The following is a 25,983-nucleotide window of genomic DNA, read 5'->3' as shown; positions in this document are numbered from 1 at the left end:
TTTGCATTATTTCCTACATTTTGCTGTTTGCTGTTTTCCTTAAACAGCTGTAATGTATGCAGTTCACCAGGGCCACCTCTACATTCTGTCAAAATATTTCCAATATCAATCATCTGCAGTGTAATGAATTCCCTTTGTCTTTCTTACTTATACTTTTAAGTGTCTTAAATTAGTTAATCCCTTCTTAAGTTTATCTAATTTGTTCAAAGAGAAAGGTCCTGAGTGAATAACTTAGAAACAAAGGAGCTCAGGGACAAGGCTGAGAGCTTTAGACAGGACACTTGCCCTGGTCAACACTGAAACCCAAGCCTTGTGATAACTCTGAAGCAGGTGGACCAAGCTTTGTCAGATTCCCCACCTCCTGAAACTGTGAGATAATCAATATGTGCTTTTTTAAGCCATGAAATTTGTGCTTATTTATTACATAGCAATGGGTAACAAAACAAAGTCCTAAAATAAAAGTATAGACAAAATTTTACTGCCGTGGCAGCAACAGAAACTTACTGTTATTAAGAAGGTCATATAAAATAATAAAGGAATGCAAACCAAAGATTCAAATATTTATGTCTTCAGCATGCTGAATCTGTTTTTTTCTAAATAAAATTTCCTTATTCTGGAAATTTCATGGATACCTCTTGAGGGATTTATCAAATTGGAATCTGACCTATATTTTAGAAATAAATACTGTTTTAAAGTCAACAGCAAGATTTTCATTACCTTTTTTCACATTAAAATAAATAGCATTTTCTTTTTAATCTCATAAAGAATAGCCTATAGCACATCTTTTCGCTCATCATCTAAATTCAAGCAACAAATTTAACAGTAATAGGTATTCAATGAATAATCTTAAGGGAAGAGACAAAGTAGATTATAATGAGGGTATTCTCCAAAAATAGACTTCAGTTAAATAGATTGTCAAAATTTAAAGCACCAAATTGGTTTCTGGTACTATCTCTTTGCTGAGAGAAACTAACAAATTTTGGTTCGTGGTGTGATATTTGTCCCATCTCAGTGTAAACAATGTTCTTTTTTTTTTCTAACTCAATAGAAGTTAGACAAGTCTAACTTATAACCATATGTAATTAAGACACTTGTAACCATATTTAATTAGGACAGAAGTGTAAAATAAAGTTTCTAGATGCTTTTGGGTAATATTCTTTGTCACGCTTTATAATTCTCTTAAGCCATTTCTGCATTTAATTAAACATCAAAGGCATAAAAGTCCATCTGAAAACAGATCTTGCTCATTTATTGGACTGTGGTCTATTTTCCAAAAGGCTATGCAATCTTTTCTCAGACTTTCATTTGTGCCATCTTGTTCATCTTCAGATGATCAAATGATATATCATATGGAAAGCAACTAGTAAACTGCATTCATAAAAGATAATTATAATAATTTATATATTTTTGTTACTAAAGACTTTAGAATCCTATCTTACAGATTCAACTCATAGAAACTTAGGATTTTATGTTGTAGCTTAGAAAAAAAGATAATTATTTCTAAACCCCAACAGCACTGAAATTAGAACAGTTGTCTTTTTTAATAAATTATACTGATGTATGTCTTGACTGAGGGGTTTTTATCTTTATATTTGAAGTAGGAAGATAGAGTACTCAAAGGCTTGACCAAAGTCAAGCCTTTTGTACCAAAGCCTTTAAGTACCAAAGCACTTAAAATAATGTCATTGTCCTAATAGAATCTATATTTGAGAAAAAAAAAAAAAATGAGCTTTCAAATGACAAAGGATAAATTGAAACCATAGGGAAAGTCTCCTAATTAAAACCGACATCTTAGTATTTTTTTAAATATTAAAATGAAGCTCTGTTTTAAAATAGATTAACTAATTTTGCATTCATTGCTCACTTTACCTGCTTATAGGTATATGAGACATAGTACAAATTTAGCTGTTTTGTTAATATGGTAAATAAACAAAGCAAGTGAACACGGTACAGAGGAAGACATAATTAAATGTATATATTTCTGTCAGAGGCACTCCCATGCCTATGCCTGTAGGCAGCACACCTTAATCCTTGGGCTAAGTGTAATTAGAACCTAACAATGGAATGGGACTAACTTCTTTATCTTACAGATGATATAACCAAGGCCCAAAGAAAGGAAGATAATTTCTCAAATTGGCAAAGTAGATGGATAGTTGAGCCAGATTCCTGTATCCCAGGCCAGTAGAATATGGTTTCCTAGCACAAACAAAACCTTTTTTTGCAATTTTCTGCTATGCTCTGTGTGACAATCATACTTTCTGTCAGGCTCTCCATGACCTGGTCTAGACTGCTAGCTCTGAACAAATTGTGCACACTTAGCCACCTCCACGGCTTCTCTTGCTTCATTAATCCAGTATCACTGGAAGGTAAAATGATGCAGCAAAATGTGGAAATACTGTGTTTTTTTTTAATTTATTGTCCTGTCATAATATACTAATTTATTGAAAGGACAAACTTTAATAGTAATTTGTATCACTCATCTCACCTAAAGAATGGTTTCCCCACATAATTCTACATTTAAGATCTGGCTTTGTCAATATCATCTGCAGCTAATTAACCAAAGACAGCGGAGTAGGTGATTTGCCAAGCTATCTCAAATTGCTCTTGTGAATAAACTGAGTAATACTGATTGATCTGGCATACTAGAACAACCTATGCCAGGAACTCACTGTTTCAAAATTAATAAAAATTTACAAAGCATTCTTTTCCCTTTGTCCTACAATGTTGATTCCAGTGAAATAAAAATGAGAACAAAAATAATTCTTAGAATAAAACCTTGGTCTTCTTACCATCAACAAACAGCTACATATAATGCAGCTTATTTGACATCAGAGAAATCTTGTCCCCTGAAAAAATCACAGTCTAATATATAATATAAAATCCCCTAATGCTTTTGACAAAAAGTCCCATAAACCTGTGAGCTTTCAAAGAAATAACTATTTTGTTATGTGGCAAGACAAATGAAAACAGGAAATATCAAAGTGGTAAAAAACTGAAAACAAGAGTAGTAACAGAAAAATAAGCTGCCTATCTAGAAAATACTCTAACTCAGCATGGCTTATTGGCAACGAAAAACAAGCTGTTTTTAGTGTAATTGCACCATTCCATCTCAGCCCAATTTAGTCTTATTATCTTGTCATTGCACCTTTTTCCTACAGATATTCTAGCCACCTTGCTTTATCTACTGAAAGAGTGAACAGGTGGCTGCTTCATCACTTGGAGCCTGTTATATACTGCCTGGCTAATAATAGCTATTGCCCCAAATGACCAAGAATATCACTTCGGTGATGTGTGCAGAATCTTGCCATGTTTATCAACTGGAAGCATTAAAATGGCTTACAAATCTTCTATAAGAGTGTGAAAGAAACTTCATTGAAATAATACACCTTTAAAAGGCACTGGCAAATAAAGGAAATGAGTACTTGCCGTAACTATACCTTTCTCAGGTTTTCAAATGGAAAAGAACATCCATTTGATTTATGACCTGCTAGTCAGTTATAGCCAGTTCTCTATTTCTTTTCTCAAACAGAAAATTTTTAAATCAAAACTGTAGCTATGCACTTCAAACCGATTGGAAATAGTCATACCCGGGATGCTTGGGTGGCTCATTGGTAGAGCGTCTGCCTTTGGCTCAGGGCATAATCCCAGGACTTGGGATCGAGTCCCACATCAGACTTCCTGCATGAAGCCTGCTTCTCCCTCTGTCTCTGTCTCTGTCTCTCTCTCTCTGTGTGTGTCTCATGAATAAATAAAGTCTTAAAAAAAAAGGAAATAGTCATACCCTTACTAATGTTGCTGATGTTATTGATAGCCAGCTTAAATCAGTATGTCTTTAATTTTAATTGTACATCACTATTACCCCTTAATTTATTTTTTATTTGCTATCTTTTTAATAATAAATTTATTTTTTATTGGTGTTCAATTTGCCAACATACAGAATAACACCCAGTGCTCATCCCGTCAAGTGCCCCCCTCAGTGCCGTTACCCATTCACCTCCACCCCACCCCCCGCCCTCCTCCCCTTCCACAACCCCTAGTTCATTTCCCAGAGTTAGGAGTCTTTGTGTTCTGTCTCCCTTTCTGATATTTCCGACCCATTTCTTCTCCCTTCCCTTATATTCCTTTTCACTATTATTTATATCCCCCAAATGAATGAGAACATATAATGTTTGTCCTTCTCCGATTGACTCATTTCACTCAGCATAATACCCTCCAGTTCCATCCACGTTGAAGCAAATGGTGGGTATTTGTCATTTCTAATGGCTGAGTAATATTCCATTGTATACATAAACTACATCTTCTTTATCCATTCATCTTTCACTAACAATGAGACTGAAGAAAGAGAAATTAAGGAGTCAATCCCATTTACAATTGCACCCAAAAGCATAAGATACCTAGGAATAAACCTAACCAAAGAGGTAAAGGATCTATACCCTAAAAACTATAGAACACTTCTGAAAGAAATTGAGGAAGACATGAAGAGATGGAAAAATATTCCATACCCCTTAATTTAGTAGAGCAGGTAGGATGGGTTTGAGTTTGTGACATAAGACTATATGTTTTAAAGATAACTGAAAGTATTACTTCATTTTATTTATTTATTTATTTTTTAAAGAGTTAATTTATTTATTAATGAGAGACACACACACACACAGAGAGGCACAAACAGGCAGAGGGAGAAGCAGGCTCCATTCCATGCAGGGAGCCTGACATGGGACTCAATCCCGGGTCTCCAGGACAACACCCTGGGCTCAAAGTGGCACTAAACTGCTGAGCCACCTGGGGTGCCCTTCATTTTATTTTTTAATTTGACACATTGAATAAAAATTAATGTAGATTGTAAATCTAAGAGCAGAAAAGATACAACATGCATCTTACTCTTCTTTGTTCTGACTGGTCTCCTCAATCTAGGAAGGTGAAGACTGTAAAACACAGTTAACACCTGAATTTTGCACTAGATATGTCATCTTATACAATGAAACATAAAATGGTTCTAGGAAAAATCAGAATCAGGAAGCTGGCCTTCCTCTGTAAATACTTAGTTAAAATCACTAGTCTGCAAGCTCCATAAAGGCAGTGATTTACATCTTATTCATGTTTGAATACCTGGTGTTAATGGAGAACCTAGTATACCTGGTGGGTATTTAACACATACTTGCAGAATGGATGAATGAATGAAAGCTACCAAATAACTGTTATGGATAACTTAATTTTCAAATACAAAATCCGAAACACCCATAACATGATCAAATCTTTCCCTATTGTTCACAAAATAACCTCCAATCAAACATGCTCTAGAGGCAAATTGACTTAGACTAGAATTTAATGTAGATTAGAATCTAGGATGAGGATCCCAATCCTTAGATCTACTACCAAAACCAACTTAAGATCATTTCTCTTTTTTATTTTTATACTTTTTTTTGTAAATATAATGTACTTTATGACTAGAATATTCAATATTCATACTTACTCAAAATTGTTCCTGTTCTAAAATATGTTAAATATTTGATTCTGCTGTGTAAATGTCACAAAGTAACTAGATGCAAGAAGAATTAACACAAACATTCTTGCATGGTCTTATAGTGTACCTGGGTGTTGGAGTACATGAGGGCTAGTTGACCTGCCTGCAAGCTGAACTTGTGCTATTGGAAGCTCCTCACCTTCTTCTCTGTTCTTGGAATGCACTTTCCACCATTCCCACAATGGGAGTTGTTCCAAGGACATAGCTTTGAGATAGCATAAAGAAGTGGATCTGCATGCCCATGGGCCCCATCATGGTACACTGCATTCCCTCTCCCAGCCTGCATCTATGGCCTTGGCCTTAGGAGTTCCTTTGACTAGTTGGCTGATAATGAAAAAACTCAGGCTTAGTATACAGATGTAGCTTTGTGATATTACAGGCACCACCTACAGGTGGACAGATGGGGCACTATAGCCTCACTCCAGGACAGTCCTAAAGAAAATTATGAGGTAAAATACTACCTGTTGGCAGAATTTGGGTCAATATAACTACCTGGCTGTTCACTCTGCCTGGAAGAAGAGACGATTTATGCTCTGACTGCTTTGTGACCTGGGCTAATGGCTTGAGTGAATGGTTAAGAATTTGAAGAAGTATGACAGGAATATTGGCGATAAGGGAGTCTAGGAAAGAGGAATGTGGGTAGTCCAACCCAGATCGGCATAGTATGTGAAGATATGCAAATGATTTCCAACAAGTGACCTCAGCAGAGGTCATTTAAAAAAGGATAGGATGACCCATTCTATTGATATCAGTCAGCCTCTTTCCCCAGAGTTGGTGAACAAAATGGCCATGGTGACAGTGATGGAGGGTATGCGTGAGCTAACCAACATGGGGTTCCACTGTTCCAGGCTAAACTGGATACAACTACTGCTAATATGGCTCCATATCCTGCTATGATCAGCCAGCTGCCTGGTGGCAGATTGCTTAGATTGGATTGCTGCCATTATGGAAGGGGCAGCATTGGGTTCTTTGTGGAATACATACCAATTTACCTTCCCTGAATATGGTGCTTTTGTCAATTTACCATTCGTGAACTTATAAAATGCCTTCTCAAACATCATGGTATTATTCAGCATTCTTTTTGACCATAGAGCTCATTTCATAGCAAATGATCTAAACTTATGAATTCTGTGTAACAATTGCATTCTGAGTTTATACCAAAATGAATTATATAATTTGATGTTTCTTATTTTTTATCAGCTATAAAATGATCCTTTTAACAAGGCTACTGCAAAAGATAAATAAAATTTTAAATACAGCACTCTAAAAGTTATTTATAAACTTTAAAGTGAGATAAGGATTTTGCATTTGAAATTCATTTCCTAACATTATTTGCTTATTTGATAGATATGATATTAAGCACTTCATATGTATTATCCATTTATTTCCTCCATAACACTATTATCTATGTGGGAACTGAGATTGAGAGTTTAAGAAACTGTCAAAGGTCTCACAGGTGGTGAATGATGGCATCAACTTTTGACCTCTACAATCTAAATTTAGAGATACAACTTTTTAACACAGCATGCAAGTATCTCCTTAAGATTTTATTTACTTAAGAGAAAGAGAGAGAGAGAGCACAAACAGGGGAGGGGCAGGGAGAGAATCTCAAGCAGACTATGCCCGAGGCATGGAACACTGAGTCAGGCATCCCCATCTCACAACCCTGAGATCATGACCTGAGCCAAAACCAAGAGTCAGTCACCTAACTGACTGAACCACCCAGTGCACCAACCTGCAAATGGTTGCATACTCTAGAACTTCATTACTTTATGAAAGCCAGTGATCATCCTCAGAGAAATTAATGTCACAAAGTAACCACATGAATAAAAAATTTTCAAATTTTTCTTTGTTTTGCTAAAAATGAACAATCATGATTTTAAAATATTGGTAAAAGTTTGAACCTCATAAGAGAAAATAACTGCAATGAAAAAATGATTCATAAATTCCATGAAAAGGATACTTAAATCTGAGATGGGAACATTTTAATAATTTTTTCAAAATAATACAGCAATCATAACCATTTTTTTTTGGCCCTTGGATCTCCAATATGTATTGTTTAAACAACTTTTAAAGGCAATATAAATAGTATTGAGTTAATGGGATATGAAGGAGGATATTTTTAAATGGAGACTAAAAGGCAAAAATATATATTAAACAATCACTGGTCACCTCAATAAGAAGGGTTTTCAGTGAAACTGTGTTTCAGGAGTGAACAAGTGAGTAACAGTTTCAGGAATTACTAAGATGTGAATATTTGGAAACATGGAATATTTACAGCTACCTTGAGGAGTCTGACATTGAAGAAAACAGAAATTTCAGACTGAGCTAGAGGAATAAGTGGAATTAAAGGAAGGATTTTATTTTTAATTTTAAGACATAACCATGTTTCTGATGGAAATAAAGAATAGAACAGAAAGAGACAAATTGATGATGATACCAGGATAGATAAGTTACAGTTTCAGGAGGAAAGTCCTTAAGTGGGGTGAAGAAAGATGGAATCTAATAAGAAAGTGAAGAGTTTTTGGCTAAGATAGGAGTATATATACATTCCATTCTCACAGTAACAGGAGAGGTCTGTATAGGAATGCAGGTAGTTTTTTTTTTTTAAGATTTTATTTATTCATTCATGAGACACACACACACACAGAGAGAGAGAGAGAGAGAGAGAGAGAGAGAGAGAGGGAGAGACATAGGCAGAGGGAGAAGCAGGCTCCATGCAGGGAGCCTGATGTGGGACTTGATCCTCGGTCTCCAGGATCAGGCCCTGGGCTGAAGGCGGCGCTAAACCGCTGAGCCACTCGGGTTCCCCGGAATGCAGGTAGTTTAATAGATTTCCTCATAAATAGACAAAGTAACTTGCTTCTACTGTTTCTGTTGTAGTAAAGTAAAAGCATGATATAAATGATGGAGAAGGGAGGATTGCTGAAAGTTTTGGCGATGATGAAGATATAAATAGCCAACTAAGATAAATGATTACTAACAAGTAATAGTGATGACCTGATTGAGGTTTGGGATCAAAAATTTAAAATGGGGCAGCCCGCGGGGCTTAGCGGTTTAGCACCGCCTTCAGCCCAGGGCGGGCCTAGAGACCTGAGATCGAGTTCCATGTCTGGCTCCCTGCATGGAGCCTGCTTCTCCCTCTGCCTGTGTCTCTGCCTCTTTCTCTCTTTCTCTGTGTCTCTCATGAATAAATTTTTAAAAATACATAATTTTTAAAAAAAATTAGAAATGGATTTATCAGAATAATTGTATATTTTCCTTGATTCTGCTACTTGGACAAGGAGATAGAAATATGTTTTAACTTTGGTTAAGGTTTTTCCAGGTAAATATTAGAAAAGGAAAGAAAGGCAAGAAAATGTATGTATGATAGTAATATACTGATGCATTATGGAATCTGAGTTATATAAGAAGGGCATGAAGACATAACTGGTTATAAATGGTGAAGAGGGTAAAGCATTAATGGATTAAAAGTTCTCCATGAGCTCTGATGTAGAATAACCAAAGTAAGGGAACTATAAATATAGCACATAGAGCCAAAAAACAGACTTTGGAGATACTTCTGAAAGGCAATAATATAGTTTAGGAAATTAACTGAAATGGTTATGAAAGGACAAACAACTCAAAGGGTATAGACCCGAAAGTTTAGAGCTTTTAATCTCCTACATAAATGCTGAAGCATAATAACTGCATAAGTAGTGTAGAAAAACACCTCTAGACAGATGCTAACATCTTTAGGAAATGAGCAAGAATGTCCATGTTTCTGTAGATGATGCCATCCTATATATGAGCAAAAAAATCTGATGGAATGCGTTGCAAAAGAGCAGTAGTCTACGAGAACAAAAAGAATAGACGAATTAGATAAGCAGTAAGCAAAGAGGGGCAAAGTGAACACATGCCCACCTCTAGATCTAGTGGTTCATGAGTTGTACAAAAGGCAACCACATTTGAGAAGCCTGGAGAGAAAGTATTGTCCCTAGGGGATGTCCAAATTTAAATTAGAGCAAGATGGTAAAAGGAGTATTCATGTCACTTGAAGAGATTAAGCTTTTGCTAATGATAAAGGTGAATAGGAGAGACAATAGTTGGAAGTTTCAGGAGATCAGAAAGCATGGCAGACTGGGTCAGATTAGAGGTTACAACCTTATGGGATGAAAGGATGAAAGGAAGTCGTTCAGAGGTGGCCACCACTTCATATAAAGCTCCTGCAAATGTTCAGTTTCTCAGGGCAGTGCCCCTGAGGAAAGAGGAGAAAAGAAGCCATCCACTGACTCTGGTTTCCAGTGAACACAGATTTATCTTTCCATAGTGTTTCTGGGTTTCTTGATGTCTCACCTTAATCAGAAATTTCCAAGGAGGGGAAAATAGCTGAGGGGTATGAGATATAGAAATAAGATGAGGAACTGGTGATGTGGGCCTGCATAAAGTATTTCAAAACCAGGTAGAACTGACCACTGTAGGAGTGATAAAATTGGAATAAGTGATCCAAGAGATTGGTGAAACTAAGAGAATGCAGAGTAATTCTCAAGAGATGTCTGATACACAGACACACAGATGCATGGATGCACACACACACTCTCCTTTTTTTTTTTTTCTTGAAAAATGCTTCTTGTTATGATTGGGGCTATTATTATCACTAATACATTGGGTCATCCGTAGATATAATGGTAAAATAATTTTCATTTAGTAACATCTATCCATATTTTATATATCTCTTCATTTCATCTTCATTAATTATTAATTACTTAACTGAAGACTCATTCCTTAGATTCTTTATACTCTGAACTAATAAATTGAGTTGGGCCATGTAGTGAAAAAAAAAAAAAAAAAGGATCAGTTCACTGAATTCCAAGGAGGCAATTCTTGATCTGCCATTATAACAATATACAAATTAGGAGAAATGCAATTGGCAATAATAGAACCCACCATCCATATATCAAAAGCTAGATGCTACACTGAAATTTAAAAAAAATCACAACAAAAGATGTGAAATACTATACAAATGACAGGTTATTATTATATATTCATTTCTCTCTGTCTCTTCAATACATAAGAATTTAGACCAGGATTCCCACTTTGTAAATGTCATTCTCTTTTTAAAGTAAAGGGTTTGTTAATTTATTTTATTTTATTTCTATTTTTTTAGGGTTTTTTTTTAGGGTTTGTTAATTTTGATCTAACTTTAGAAAATAATCTTATGTTCTTTTTAAAAATATTTTATTTATTTATTCATGACACAGAGAGAGGCAGAGGCACAGGCAGAGGGAGAAGAAACAGGTTTCATGCAGGGAGCCTGATGTGGGACTTGATCCTGGGACTCCAGGATCACACCCTGGGCTGAAGGCAGGCACCAAACCGCTGAGCCACCCAGAGATCCCCTAATCTTATGTTCTTATTCAGATTTTACCCTTTTGCTCCACAGAGTTCAGGAATTACATACAGGTGTAGGATAATTTCGAAAATTTGGGTTGGTTTTTAAATAGCCTAATAGTTCTTGTATTGTGTCATGACATTCATATAAAACAAACTGTTTCTTCATTTGGCCAAATGGCTTCTTCTCAAAATGTTTATCTTCCTGCAGTATTATTCAAAAAATAGTATGTGGAAACATCCTAAATGGACTTCTAAAACACTAAAAGGTAATATAATTCAAAAGCACCTCATTTTTTATATATCCATCACTGAGTATTATCCATCACCAAGAAATCTTACATATGGAATTTTGCATATTCTCACCTTTAAGCATTTTTATACTTACACAAGCAATCATAGTCATTTAAAAAGAAATTAAAAACCTGTTAGCCATTATCCATTATACTAGTGTTATTTTCTTCCTTAAATACTCAAAATGTTAACTTGTTGAATCAATGAATGTTGTAAATACCAGTTAAACTCAATTCAATTAAAAAAATAAAGAGAATGTACAATGTGCAAATAGTACCTTCTGAATTCTATGCCTCCCTCTCTTCCTATTTATGGAGCTGGAATCATGAAAATGTTGGCCAAATGTTTGTTACTGGAGCTTTAGTTTGTGCAAAGGCAAGAATGTTGGAATTATATCAAGATAATTAAAAGAACCAGGGGTCACATTTATGTTAAAGTCCATTAGAAAAATCAAACACAAAGATCAAGTCCAAACAGCCAGATGCAGTTTCTAACAGGCGCAAGGTATGAAAAAAATGAGTTTGGAGACTGGAAGATATGTAGGGATATGGAATCTGAGCCAGATTTAGTTAATTGGAAATCATGCCCAGGGCAGTTTCCAGCAACAGAGACTGGAGACTCCTGGTTCCGACGGGCTAGATGAAATGAGCAGGATTGACCAAGTATTAGCAATAGAGTAAATCCATTCTCTTTAAGAGTTCACAATTTGGTAGGGAAAACAGACAAAGATAGTCTAAAATGTCATCATATATGTATAGAGAAAGAATAATCAATTAGGATTGAAGTACCTGCAAAATTTGTAGAAGGTGGTAGGATTTGGGTTTGGTTCTGTGTGTGTGTGTGTGTGTGTGTGTGTGTGTGTGTTTGGTTCTTATATGATAAAAAGACTTTTACTAGAGGAAAGGATATTCCTGTAAAGAATTAGTACATACAGAGTTAACAGCATTGAAGAAAGATGAGATTTAAGTATAAAACAAAAAGAGATCAAGATAGGGAGAACAAAAATAATCAGCAGAAAATGGGTGAAAAGACAGGAATAATGGATGGTTGCAGATGTTATGAATAACTGGTGTTTCAAGAGTAAAAAATGTCCAATTATATGCCTACATTTTGCTGAGAGGTAGAGGATGTTGTTGACAAAGTACTGACTAGGTAGAGACACTATGAGCTGATGAAGAGGCTTCATATTGTATCTGTTCATTTATGCATTAATTTGTGTTGCTTTTAACTGCATTTTCTGATTTGTTTATTCCAAAACTTTTAAATGTTAAGTAACCCCCTAAAATGTCCTTACAGTTTTCAGTTGGAGAATGAAGAGGGAGGGGGAGGAAAGGGAGGAAAACAAGGGGGAGGAGAGGCAAGAACGGAAGGGGTAGAATAAGAAATCTCATTTGTTTTCTCCCATAGCTACTTAGCATTTCCTTGATAGAACTTCCAACTAATTATAATTACTTTTTTCTGTTTATGATACATAGATTTATTATTTTGAATTTCTTTTTTAAAGCTTTTATTTAAATTCCAGTTAGTTAACATACAGATGTTATTGTTAGTTTCAGTATATGATTTAGCAATTCAACACTTGCATACAACACCCTCTGCTCATCACAAGTGTACTCCTTAATATTATTTAACCCATCCCTCAACGCTCCTCCCCTCTGGTGGCTATCAGTTTGCTCTCTAACATTAAGAGTCTCTTTGTTGGTTTGCCTCCACTTCTTTTTTTTTTTTTTCTACTCTTTGGTTATTTGTTTAAATTCCACATATGAGTGAAATTGTATAATTATTTTCTTTCTGACTGATTTCCTCTAGGCTCAATCCATGCCATTGCAAATGGCAAGATTCCATTCATTTTTTGATGCCTGAGTTTTTCATATATATGTATATATATACTATTTCTTCTTTATCCATCAGTTGATGGACACTTGAGGTCTTTCCATACTTTGGCAATTGCAGATAATGCTGGTATAAACATTAGAGTGCATGTATCTCTTTGAATTAGTATTTCTGTATTCTTTAGGTAAATACCTAGTAGTGCAATTGCTAGATCATAGAGTAGTTTTATTTTTAACTTTTTGAAGAACCACCATCCTGTTTTCCAGAGTGGCCACACCAGTTTGCATTTCTACCAATAGTGCAAGAGGGTTCTCCTTTCTCCACATCCTTGCCAACACCTATTATTTTTTGTGTTGTTGATTTTAGCCACTCTAGCAGGTATGAGGTGATATCTCATTGTAGTTTTGATTTGTATTTCCCTGATGATCTAGCAGGTATGAGGTGATATCTCATTGTAGTTTTGGATTTGTTTTCCCTGATGATCAGTGATGTTGAACATTTTTTCATATATCTGTTGGCCATCTGTATGTCTTCTTTGGAGAAATGTCCATTCTTCTGCCTATTTTTAATTGGATTACTTGTTTTTTTTGCATGTCGAGTTTTGTAAGTTCTTTATATATTTTGGATACTCACCCTTTATCAGGTATGTCATTTGCAAATATCTTCTCCCATTCCACAGATTGCCTTTTATTTTGTTGACTGCTTTCCTCAATGTACAGCTTTTTAATTTAATGAAGTCCCAATGGTTTGTTTTTGCTTTTGTTTCCCTTGCCTCAGAAGACATATTTGGAAAGAAGTTGCTACGGCCAATATCAAAGAGGTTACTTTGTGTGTTCTTCTCTAGGATTTTTATGGTTTCAAGTCTCACCGTTAGGTCTTTAATTCATTTTGAATTTATAGCTACTTTATCTTGTTATTAATTCTTTAATGCCTATGTCCCCCACCAAATATCCTTCATGATGTACATTTGCTTGATCCTATGTTAATAAACTTTGTTGTTTTGAGGGGGAAAAGTCTCTACTTACTATAAGAGTATATTTTAAAAATATGCTAATGTCTTGGCTCCTAATTTCTAAAAAGATACTCTAAAAGTTATTTTTTTTAAAGATTTTATTCATTTATTCATAGAGAGAGACAGAGAGAGAGAGAGAGAGAGGCAGAGACACAGGCAGAGGGAGAAGCGGGCACCATACAGAGAGCCTGACGTGGGACTCGATCACGGGTCTCCAGGATCACACCCCAGGCTGCGTGCGGCGCTAATCCACTGTGCCACCGGGGCTGCCCTAAATATTTTTTAAAAAACAAAATTTTATTTTGTTTTCTCAATGGTTTTACTTATTTATTTTAGAGAGAAAGAGACAATGTGCACTGAGGGAGAGGGAGGAGAGAAGCAGATTCCCTGCAGAGCAGGGAGCATGATGCAGGGCTCAATCTCAGTACCCTGAGATCATTACCTGAGCAGAAGGCACATGTTTAACCAACTGAGCCATCTAGGTGTACCAAAAAAAAAAGACATAAAATATTAAAACTGATCATATCATTTGCTGGCAAGGATGTGGAGCAACAGTAGTTCTCCTTCATTGCTAAGAGGAATGCAAAATGGTAAAAGATTCATAGGTTTTTACAAGACTATCTATATTGTTACCATAAGATACAGCAGTCGCAAAAAAAAAAAAAAATAAAAAAAAAAATAAAAAAAAAATAAAAAAGATACAGCAGTCGCATTACTAGATACTCAGCCAACTGATTCAAGAACGTATTTAAACCTTCACAGGAAGTTTTATAAAGGCTTTCTTCATAATTTCCTTCAGTAGGTAAGTTGAATAAACAAACTAGTACCTCTATAAAGTGGCATATTATTCAGATAAAAAGTACCAACAAAGCCAAAAAAAAAAAATCATGATGACTCTTAAATGCATATTGTCAAGTGAAAGAAGCCAGGATGAAAAGACTACACACTGTATGATTCCTGTTACATAACATTTGGGGAAAGGCAAAACTCTACAGATGATTAAAAACAAAACAAAACAAAACAAAACAAAAGGTTCCCAGGAATTTAGAATGGAAGGAAGAGGGCTAAACAGGCCAAGCACAGGGAATACTTTTGGGTGGTGAAACTCCTCTGCATGATACTCTAATAATAGATACATGACACTCTGTCATTGAAAAAAAAATATGACTTTAGCACACAGTGAAACTTAATGGAAATAAAATCAAATGTGGGGCTCCTCTGTGTGCAGGGCCCCCTCAGAGTGCATATTTCTCTCTCCCACAAAGTCATCCCTGATCCTGCTTCATTGGTACATATTTGCCTAGTGAACTTGTAATCCCTTCTACTTCTTAGCACAACCAGTATCTTTGAGCAGACTCTGGGGAATCAGAGACTCCATGGGTCCAGTTGGGTTGGATCAAGTCCTCTAGGTATTGTACTTTCTCCTTTCTGGGAAAAATAGAGGCTATGCTAAAGACAGGCACTTTGTATAGCAGTAGAAGAGACTGTCAGGGAAGGCAGGAAATAAGTCACTGACTGCAACAGAGGCTTTATATCCATGGGAATGGTGTAAGTGATAACTGGGAATATTCCAGCCACAAAGCAAGGAAAGCGACTAAAGTTGAAAAACTGGGCAAGACTGAGAAGATGTGGACAGCATATGAACTAGGTCCATTCTCTCATGAGGACATTGTACACTTCCATCATCTCAGTTGCCATACTCCAGGAATTTCTCCAATTCTTCTCTGTAGCTATGGTACATTGTCCAAAATTTAAAGCAATAATATTTATGAGATTTCTTTAGAACTATTTGTTTTTGTTTCCTTTTTACCAAAGGTATATGATGGTAACCTAAAGATTTTCTTGTGAATCTTCTTCACAGCCAGGACACAGATACATGAATATATGAATAAAGAACATACTTTGAGCCCTGAGAGGCTGCCAATAGTTTTCATTCAGCCAGAATTATCCAGCCTTCTCTTCAGTGAATTTTCCAGAATAGAGGAAACTGGAATGGATTTATCAAGACTAAAGCAATCTACATTAATATGTCCATAAAGGAAAGCAATACAAAGAGCTGCCAAAATTTACTCTGACTGGGAAATGGAAAGGAGAGCAATCAGTAAATGTGTGTGTGTGTGTGTGTGTGTGTGTGTATGCCAGATTTTCTCAACTGTGGGCGAATGTCTAAAATGCACAGAATGCAGGAGTGCCTGGGTGGCTCAGTAAGTTAAGTGGCCAACTCGTGGTTATGGCACAGATCATGATCTCAGGATCATGAGCTCAAGCCAGTGTTGGGCTTCAAGCTCAGCAGGGAGTTTGCTTGAGATTCTCTCTCTCTCTCCCTCTGCCTCTATCCCCGCTCATGTATACTCTATCTCTTACTCTAAAATAAATATATAAATCTTTTTTTAAAAATAAAATGCACAGAATGCAACTCCAAAAATATTTTCATCAATTTATTAATTTTTCTGAAATATTTATTGGAACCCTATACATCTTGGCATGATGGTAGATCTGGGGTCACAAAGAGAAACTATAGTTTTCTCCTCAAACTCTCATGAAAACAGAAAATAAGCAAAAACCAAAACACAAGTCAGCAGGGAACAACATTGCTCTTTGCACCCCTCTTTGTACCATGGCCAGGAGCTACACCTCCCACAGGCAACTTATTCAGTCAAATTTCAGGTTAGATGGGGAATGGGGCTCAGTCAAAAAACATTAGGTTGCCTAGAATATGAAACAAGTTCCGTGCTCACGGCTAAGCTTCTTTGCTTTTGATAATTGTGTCGCTTTACACAGGACAGACAATAGAGCCAGCAAAACCAAAAATAGAGACGTTTTACCATTGAAGCCAATGACAAAACCCACAAATGTCCTGAAAGGACTGGGAATTTGAATAACAATCCTGGTGGAAAATGGGCCAATAGAAGTTGCATCCTAGTGGCAGATGCAGTGTGTAACACAAAGGAACAGACCACAGGAACACCAATCAAAGTACAATATCAGATGACTCAAACATCCTGAAAGTTCAGAGAAGCAGTAAGAGCATAAAATTAAGTGTTTATATTATAAACACTTTATTCAAATATTAAGTGTTTATATTATAGTAATCTTATTCTGCCAATAAGAAGAAAGCTTAGGAAAATTCCTCTAGCCAAGTAGAGAGAGTAGCCAGCAAAGTAGGGGCAGGTGATCAAGCTGGGACAGCTGCTCACCCAGGGGACATTCAGTTTGCTCTTGCTCATGAGGCTATTTTCCATCCAAACATTCTAAGGCAGTTTAGCTTTAAATGTGGACAAAAATAGCATAAATAAAACATAGGAGGCACAAGTAAAATTCTACAGGTCAGATCAGAGCCTATAAGGAATTCAGTAACAGTATGTGCAGAGACATGTAGTTTTTGAAATATTCCATATGTACAAAATATCAGAAAATAGGCAACATGGGTAGGCTATGTGTTATTTGAGCACGTTTAGTATTTCTCCTCTTTATTCAACCTGTCTCAAAACAATATCAATTCAGGGGCACCTGGATGGCTTAGTCAGTTGGGTGTCTGCCTTCATCTCAGGTCATGATCCCAGGGTCCTGGGATCAAGCCCTATGTCAGGCTCCCCGCTCAGTGAGGAGTCTGTTTCTCGTCTCCCTCTGCCCCTCCTCCTCACTTGTGCTCTCCCGCTTTCTCTCTCTTTCTCTCAAATAAATAAATAAAATCTTTTAAAAAAGCAATACCAATTCAGACATGTTGTTTGTCAATAGAGTATGTTAAACTAAAACAAACAAACAAATATGGGAGGCAAAAATATATATCTAAGAAGGTAAAGACATGTTTGAATGCATCTAGAGATAGTTTTTAAAATAAAATATTAACTATTCTTTGTGAGGTGCTTTGAGGATGGGAATAGCTATCCTCAAATGAATTTCCATTATTCTTCTTATGACTGTCTTTCTCCCTGTTTTCATTCATAAATATGTACTTCTCTTGGACTTCTGACAGGATTTACATGTAGGATATTTTGAAATCATGTAGAATGAGCTTTGTACAATGGTGAAGTGAAAGCACACAGGGCAACACCTGACACTGGGAAACCTAAGTTGGTAATAAATGATCTCTCTTGCAAAGCAATCACTTTTCCATTTCTGGCTAGCACAGTATACATAATTCTGGTAATTTCCACTTCTATGTTTCATTTTCTATCTCTGTTTAAGTTAATAATTTCACATGAGCTTCAAAATCAAGGACTGAGAAGACAAAGAATCATAGCTTCCAGGAAATATTAATGTCTGTCAGGTTTGTAGGGTTTTGGGGAATGAGGAATGGATGCAGAGGTAAGAAAAGGCAGAGGTAGAGAAGCCAAGTAGTTCTAGAACATGCACTCCTGTTTCAAAAACATTTTTTACCCCTCTCTTTTATCTTTTGGACTTCTCTCTGATATTTTATTTGAAGAAAGGGTCTAACTATAAAAATGCTCCAGTGATGAAAAATCACTTGAAAACCTTGGATAATAATTTTGTGATGCATTGGAATGTGTTATTTTTGCTTCCTTGGAAAATGTGCTTTAGAATTTTCTAAGTTTATTCCAATGATGAAAATTATTTGTGTTTTAGCATAAGGCCAAAAACTACCTGCATTCAGGTGGTTGGGGATCAGGATTCAATAAGGAAGGAATAATGGATCTATTAGAATCCATCTCTAGCTGAGTGCTACTATGATTAATATAGCACTATATGGCTTCCATTCTAAATATTTATTGTTAAATAACAACATTTGTTAAATAACAAAAAATATTTGTTAAATAACAATATTTATTGATTAAATATTTAGAATACTGAGTAACCAGAACAACTTTAGATCTAGTTGCTTAGAATCCTAAGTGGTTCTGAACCTTGCCATACTCCTCAAGAAACCTGTCTGGGAAATCCATTAATAGGCCATCTGCATGGATGCATCTAGTCCTAGAACTCTATGATTTTCATAGCACAGATATATACTCAAGAATTCCTCCCATTATCATATTACCTTTAAGTGTAATTTAATATAACAATATGTACACAACACACTTTTAAATGTTAATGTTCCTTTAAACTTAACAGATGATGAGTTTCATCATTCTCACTAAAACCATTACATAAGTCCTTGAATGACAGAATTAAGAACTCAAAAATACTGTGAAAATTTATTATGAAAATAGATTTGGTGACTTTGATCCTAAACTTTGGTGACCAGGCTCTGCTATTCCTAGCAAATAGAGTATGAATCCCGTCAAAGGTAATATTTGTCTTGGTGCCTAAGTCAGAGACTTATACTCATCTTGCACCTGCTTTGCCTATGCTGATTCAAGCTCTCTTTCTGAAGGCATATTTGATTTACTTTACTAATTTTCATTGCACTTTATCATCTGTTATCTGAATAAACAACAGAGAATGTGATAGTTCCTTATGTTCTAGTGTTGTGAAGCATTTTAAAACATTGCCAAGGCCTCCCTTGTATAGTCACATATTTACTCTTTCTCCAGGACCACATAGTTCACAGAAGTGTATGATATCAATTCTCTCCTTGATGAGGACTGATGTCATAAAGTAAGCTTTAGAAAAACTAACATACTGCTCTTTCCTCTGTAGGATGTTCATTAAAGGAACAACACAAATTTAATACAATTGTTTAAATACTTATGGTGTAAGGACACGTCCAAATGCAGTCTAACTACTGAATGTTGACATGTGTTTTGGAGTATTGCTCCCCTCCCCACACCAGGAAATTTTAAAAACTATGTTTTTTGGTACTGTCCTAGAGCAAAAAGCTTTAATAAAGTTTAATATTGAAAAAAATAATTTGTAATAGAAATGTAGAAAAATGATTATTTTTCATTAATTTAATTTAATGATTTAAATTTCATTAAATCATAAGTAAATGATTTAAATTAAATTCACTCAATTTAACTCACAATGACTCATTGAAAAATAATGGTCTTACTTGAATTTAGGTAGAGCAATATTTTCCTTTTTCAGAGGTCACTTCTCTGGCAATCCCAACATTCTGGAGAATAGTCTGGATACAGAAAGCAAAAATGAAAAGTCCCTATGAGTATACAAAGTTAAAGCAATATAATCTATCTACTGAAATTTATTTACTGTATCCACAAAGAAAACATGCACCCCATGTATGTTTATATTATATTCGTTTTTAAACACGTTTCTTTGTGAATTTCTAGGAGTAACTCAAAACTTTGTGAATTATCAAGAGGAAAAATACATGATGAGTATTTCCCAAATGGCTAATTTCATAAGATTGAGTTCTGCAGAACACACTTTGGGAAAATTGGCTTATAAAAAAAAAGTACAAAAGCATATTTGATAACCTGCCCAAAATTGTATCTACCAGTAGTTGGCATTTAGATATAAGCTGCCTATACCACAGCCTTTAGAATTAGACTCCACATTTAAATTACTGATAATATTTAAAAGCACTCCTTGTGAGGAATAGACTATTGATTTGATGCCTTTATTTTTAATGAGACATAGCCATTAACTCAGTTTTATACTGAGGGAGAGGGGGTTGGCCTCTATACATCAAAGCCTGGCAACAGATTGCTAATTGCAAAGGCTAGAATGATGTTTCTGCCTTTGGCACTTCATTGTTAATGACCCCATTTATGTTATTTGTCCTCTCACAAACTCAATCATACTTTTCAAAATGTTCTAATACTTTATTAAAACGATAAGCAGGTAAAATATCATATTTAATAGAGCAGTGGTTATCAGAAGTTCCAGAAGCACACAGCTGGCTGCATAGAAATTGCTTGCATAGCTTGTCAAAGATACATACCTGATTCAATAGATACATCCCATTCTGAATCTGATTTAGATTTATACAGAGGCTTCTGAATATGAATATATGACTTTTTATAGGTTCCACAGAGAAATCTGAACCTTAGCCATGTTGAGAACCCTAAATGAGGATATAAGCTTCTGAAACATGGTAGGAATAATTCTGGGCTGGCTCCTAGATTCCCATACCCTGGCCTAGACCATGTATGATCCCTTCCCCATGATCCCATGATTATGAGTTGAGCTCATGACCACGATATATTTCACTTCTGTGATGAGTTTCCATTAGATGACAAAGGCAAAGGCAAAGGAATTTTCTAGCCATAAACTCCCAAATAAGCGAACTTTGAGTTAACCAGTCTGAGGGAGATTATATTGGGTAGCTAGACTTGGCCAAGGGAAGAAAGGTCCTACAAAGGGTCAGAGATTCAAACTGGGAAGAAGTTTCCTCCTGACTTTGAAGAAGTAAAGCTGCCTTGCTAGGGGAAGACCATATACCTAAGACCTTCAGAAAGCTGCTAGTAGGAGCTCAGAGCAACTGCTGGCTGACATGCAACATAAAAATAGGGAAATCAATCTTAGAAACAGAAAAAACTGGATTCTGCCAATGACTTATATATGGATTTGGAAAAAGACCTTGAGCCTGGGATCAGAACACACTCCAGTTAACACATGATCGCAGCCTTGGGAAACCTTGCGCACGTGTGATTAGGGTTAGTTTTTATTTCATAAATTTGATGACTGAGAATTATGTATTAAGTGAAAATAATACCAATTGCAGTACAATTCTTAACATTGTATCTCAAGGTACATAAAATTTAAGTTTTTGTTGTTGCTTTAAATGTTTTCCATGAACTATTTAACCTGATCCCATTTTCTGCCTTTCTTTTTTCCTATAAGATGTATTCCATGGGTTTTATTTCAGATATAATAAATATAACCAAAACCTCTCCAATTAAACACAAACAAATGAAACAAAAGAGGGGCCTGTCCTTGTTGCACAGGTCCCTGTTGAGGTGTAAGAGTAGGAGAATTTCTTAGAGAAGAGTGCGCTGTCATCACTCAGGAGGCTCCACACCTGCTTTCTGTGGGTATGGAGGGGAACCTCGGGTTCTAAATTCACTGATCTACCTTTCTAGGTTATAACATGCATGTTTTATATATGATGTCCAGCATCTTAAGTGCTACTTAAGTGGAAGAAATAAACAAAACTTACTATACTCCAGTTTCTTTAGAACCAGAAATCCAACTCTATTTTTTGATTTAAGAATGCAATAGAAAAAAAAAAAAAAGAATGCAATAGAAAATATTTTAAATGAGAAATTTAAGAGAATACTCATGACATTAAAAAACACATTCAAGGTATGTCACTTAATATAGATATGAATATATTACCTGTATGCCCTATGCTGGATTTTCATAAAATAAAATAAAATGTTCTTCACTGAAAACACTGTAACACAAATACCATTGAAGAAAACAAATTCAGACATAAGTATTAAAAAGTCAAAGAAAGAAAATTAAATAGATGAAATCTAAAGTATTTTGCAATATTATTCATCTATATAGACATTTTAAGCAAATGTTATTTAATGAGGTCTGACATTTACCAAATACTAGTTGGGTTTCAACATAGGGTTTCTTCATAGACTTGTAACACTAAGCATCATTATTTGACTGGAGAGTAAATTTTGATGTGTTTTCAAAGGAACCTTTTTTTTCCATTTAATAAACAATAAGAATTTCACAAGTCAGAGCTCTTAAAATGGAATATCTGTCACTATTTGAAAAATGCTATCAGCTTTGATGTTACAAACACAAAACAAAACAAAACAAAAAAACTCTGCTACAATTGATGTCCACAGAACTGCAGTAAGCTTTCTTCTTGCCCAAACTCACTCCAGCACCCTGTTAGTTAACAAAAGACATTTTGTGTTCTCCAAACATGAGTCTTTTGTTATAAAATGAAGTATGTTGTAAGAGAATGACAACCTCAAATTAAACTTGCCAGCAGTAGTTAAAAACATGCATACTGCAGTGTGCTGTAAACTTAGGAGTCAGGATTTACATTCAAGTTGCAGGCTAGTAGAAAGCATTCCACACTATGAATATTATTAATGACACTTTAGAGTTTTGCTTCAAGAATGCCAAGATTAAAAAAAATTAAAAAGGAAAGCCAAAATAATTTTTACTTAATTACTTTCATAATACTTATCAAAAGATAGTGACTCGGTGATGTTTTCTTGGCTTGCATTTTAAAATACATTTTATAATATCACTGTGCCAAGGCAATGAGTTGATTTGTCCAGTCAGCTTAGGATAATAGGGACAGGGAAAAAATTACATCTTTCAAAACCATGACAGGGATTGTAAAAAGGGTTATAATTCTTAACTCTTTCTGGTCTCAAACCCTTTGCAACTGGCCCACAGCCTCTCCCAGTAAGAATGTCTAGTTCCTTATCACTTAAATCTATGTTGGGCTTGATCAGTGGTTCCATGGGAAGGAAATATGTGCTAGTACTGGAACCAGGGCTCAAGAAACTCTTCATATTTCCACGTTCTTTCAGAACCTTTCCAGTGACAAAAACAAGCCCAGAAGAGCCTACTAAACGATGACAGCTCACACAGAGGTGGAACTAATTGTTCTATCTGAGCCCCTTGACATTTGAGAAGTCACCAAATGTGCTAATCTGACTCACAGTCAACCATATAAACATTCAGGAAGTTGATGTATAAAAAAAGGAAAATATTAATAAAGAGAAAGCTTAAAAAGAGAAGGCAATGGAAAGTATTAAGTCCAAGGTGCAGAAAGAAAAAAAAAATGTTGAAGGAAGGTAAATGGAGCCTAAGGGGCTTATGGGACATGATCTAGAAAACAGGCATGCACATGGTAGAAGTTCCAAAAGGCAGAAACAAAGAGAAAGAGGCAAAAAGAACTTTGGAAGAAATAATTGCTGAAATATCTTAAGTTTCATGAACATTAATACATCCATCAAAAAAGCTCAAAGAACTCCAAACTAAATGAACATAAAGATACCCACACCAAGCCAATTTTAGTTAAATTAATAAAAGCCAAAGACAAAGAGAAAAACTTGAATGCAGCAAGAGAAAATTGGTACTTAATAAACAATTGACCCTCAATAAGATTATCAGCAGTTATCTCATCAGAAACTGTGGAGGTCAGAAAGCACTAGGCAATATATTCAAAGTGCAACTGGAAAACAAAACAAAACAAACTGTCAACCAAGATACCTATATCTGGCAAAACGTCCCTTCAACAGTGAGGGGGATATTAGAACATTTTTATAAAACAAAAGCTAAGAGACTTCATTAGACTAAACCAGCCCTACAAACAATGCTCAAGTGAGTCCTGCTGGGTGAAATGAAAGAATATTCCACAGTAATTTGGAGATATAAAAGCAATTCTCAGGCAGCCCGGGTGGCTCAGCGGTTTATCGCCACCTTCGGCCCAGGGTGTGATCCTGGAGACCCAGGATAGAGTTCCATGTCAGGCTCCCTGCCGGAGCCTGCTTCTCCTTCCACCTGTGTCTCTGCCTCTCTCTCTCTCTGCCTCTCATGAATAAATAAATAAAATCTTAAAAAAAAAAAACAATTCTCAAGAAAGGTAATACATTGGCAACTTAAAAAAAAAACTAGTATTATTGTAACTATAATGCTACCTTTAAAAAAATTGTTTATTTGAGAGAGAGAGAGAACACAAGTAGGAGGAGAGGGGCAAAGGGAGAGAGAGTAACAGACTCCCTACTGAGCAGGGAGCCTGACACGACAGTCAATCACAGGAGCCAAACATCATGACCTTCATTGAAAGAAGACATATAACTGACTGAGTCACACAGGCATTCCAACCTTTTGTCTTCTACATAATTTAAGAGATTAACATATTTTTTAAATTATTAATCTAAAGCTAGTATTATTATAAGTTTGGTTTATAACTCCACATTTGGTTTTCGACCTAGTTTAAGAGACTAATACATTTAAAAGAATTATTAGTTCATATTTGGGGGCATAGAATATATAAAGATGTAATTTTGTGACATCAACATCCGAAAACAATATAGATAGAAGTATAAAGAAGCAGGATTTTTGTATATTATTAAAGTTAGGTTAATATAAATTTAAATTAGAGTGTTATAATTTTAGAATGTTAAATGTGATCCCCATAGTAACCATGAATAAATTAGCAATAGAATATACATAAAAGGAAATGAGAATTTAAACATTTCACTACAAAGTATCAACTAAATAGAAAAGAAGGTAGTAAATAAAGAACAAAAACCTATGAGGTAAAGAAAATAAATAGAAAAATGACAGAATTAAGTCCCTTATCAGTGATTACTTTAAGTATAAGTGAATTTAACTCTAAAAACAAAAGGCAGAGATTGGCAGAGTGGATAAATCTTATAATTCTACTATGTGCTATCTACCAGATATTCATCTTGTATGAAAAGACACAAAGAAATTAAATGGAAAAATTTATTCCATGCAAATAGTAACCAAACAAGTGTAATGGTGGCTATACAATTATCAGGTAAAATAGACTTTAAATCAAAAATGTTTATAAGAGACAGAGAGTCACAATGTATACTAATAAAATGTGTAATACATGAAGAAGATAAAATAATTATAAATATTTGTGCATCTAGTAACAGATTATCAAAATATATAAAGCAAAAACTGACAGAAGGGAGATGTACACAGGTATATAATAGTTGCGGACTTCACTGCTCCACTCTGAATAATGGATAGAAAATCAGACCAAAAAAGTACAGAAAGTAAACAACACATCTTAAACAAGTTATAGTTCAAAAAAATCACAAGAGATATTAGGAAATACATAGAGTTAACTGAAAACAAAACACAACCCACCAAAACATGGGACACAGAAAAAATAATGCTAAGGAGGAAATCAATAGATGGAAACTCTTACATTAAAAACAAGAATGATCTCAAATCAACAGCCTAACATGACAACTTAAGGACATGGAGGGAAGATGGCAAAATAACTCCAAAGCTGGAAGAGAGAAGGAAGTAATAAAGATTATGCCAGAGATAATCAAAATAGATATTAGAGGGACATCTGGGTACTCAGTTGATTAGGAGAGCCAACTCTTGATTTTAGCTCAGG

General features: G+C 35.3%; 1 protein-coding gene across 4 annotated transcripts in view; it reads right to left on the bottom strand.

Annotated features, from left to right (window-relative positions):
• The window catches only part of SNTG1 (syntrophin gamma 1), an 813,219-nt gene that overhangs the window by 514,696 nt on the left and 272,540 nt on the right, over positions 1-25,983 (bottom strand). For 3 of the 4 annotated variants that reach the window (XR_005380942.1, XM_038579273.1, XM_038579275.1), the window contains exon 3: positions 19,984-20,058. The exons of the other annotated variant lie outside the window; for it this stretch is intronic. The gene's annotated coding sequence lies outside the window, so the exon portion shown is untranslated. The remainder of the gene's footprint in view (positions 1-19,983; positions 20,059-25,983) is intronic. 4 annotated transcript variants of the gene reach the window in all.

The sequence above is a fragment of the Canis lupus genome, chromosome 29 (genome assembly GCF_011100685.1).
Source record: "Canis lupus familiaris isolate Mischka breed German Shepherd chromosome 29, alternate assembly UU_Cfam_GSD_1.0, whole genome shotgun sequence".
NCBI classification, from domain to species: domain Eukaryota; kingdom Metazoa; phylum Chordata; class Mammalia; order Carnivora; family Canidae; genus Canis; species Canis lupus.
This window is presented reverse-complemented; position numbering and strand designations above follow the sequence as displayed.